We start from the raw sequence: 1,298 nt of genomic DNA, 5'->3' as shown, positions 1-1,298 counted from the left end.
ATTGAGCAACATCAACTTAGGGAAGTGTTGAGCAGGCTAGGTTAATCCTATCAATTTTCCTTTAGGTGTCTGATGTTAGGATTCATCGCATTCATAGGCAAAACAAATAGTTTACTACCAGGACCTTTCCTCTTCCAATTTACATTTGGTAGTCTTGAGCCATAATCAGAAACAGTCACAAAAGGAAGGCCCTTCCAACCCACCTTCTTTCCATTCTTTCTAAAACATTCCTAGCCTTGTTTTCCAATGGAAGTGTTCTGGAAATTGTTTTTGAGGCCTTTTGCTCCAGTAAGGCTAGAATAGCTCGGTTTTTCCAGAGTTTTATCATGATGAACACTGTCAAGATCTTTCACATTGGCTCATTGAAGACTGGAAGATTCCTTCGCCACTAAAGGGTGGACCCCCTTTACTCAATTGGGACTTTTGTTAGCCCAAGAGTTGCCTCGGGACTGAAGGGGAATTCTATTTGCCCTAGTAGCCACCCTTTTTGCCCAAAATGAGAAGTCATTCATGCTCTTTTGACCATTTGAAGAGATCTTCAGATTGTTCTCGTGCTTAAAGAAATATTTCCACAAGCGGATATTAAAGCCAGAGGTATTCTCTCTGAAATGCCAATTGGGATTCTCTCCGAAATACCGGTTGGGATTTGTCGGCTTATTCCGATCATAAGAGAAAAAATTAGGCCCGACATTAGAGTGGAAACCATGAACAAAGGAGAAGCGCAAATGGAGTGGACACTAAGAGCTCCTCGTCATTCTCAGTTGGACCTACTATTCTATCTTTCTCATTGACATGCATTTTTTGACAATGTATGCTCATTAATAATTAGTTCAAATGTGAATTGTGTTGATAATGTGGATCGGGAATCAATATCAAGATTGATTAAAGGTTTTAGTGATTTAAAAAATATCTTTAGGCTGTGGATTTTTAGATACGGATGTGGACAACTCAAATGATAAAATGAATAATGTTGAATATGGTTATTTCCTTGTTGACTTTGATTACATAGAAACAAATCATAGTTATGAGTCTAAACATATAAGTGTTGCTAATTATTTAGAGACACTGTTGGATCAAATGAAGACCAATGCCACTAATAGAGTTCTTTGTAGTAGGGGTCCAAATCAAAAAACCATTTATGACAAGGTTTTCATGAAGATATTCATAATGAGATGTATTTAGATTTTCTTGAGCCAATTGTTAAATTTATTCATGTGGTAATTAATGAAGGATGGAAGTATAAATCAAGTTATGCAATTGAACTAGAGATGAAAGCATGTGTATATACATCAAATGCT

Source organism: Cryptomeria japonica, chromosome 7 (genome assembly GCF_030272615.1).
Source record: "Cryptomeria japonica chromosome 7, Sugi_1.0, whole genome shotgun sequence".
In the NCBI taxonomy this organism is placed as follows: Eukaryota; Viridiplantae; Streptophyta; class Pinopsida; order Cupressales; family Cupressaceae; genus Cryptomeria; species Cryptomeria japonica.
Note: the sequence above shows the minus strand (reverse complement) of the source record.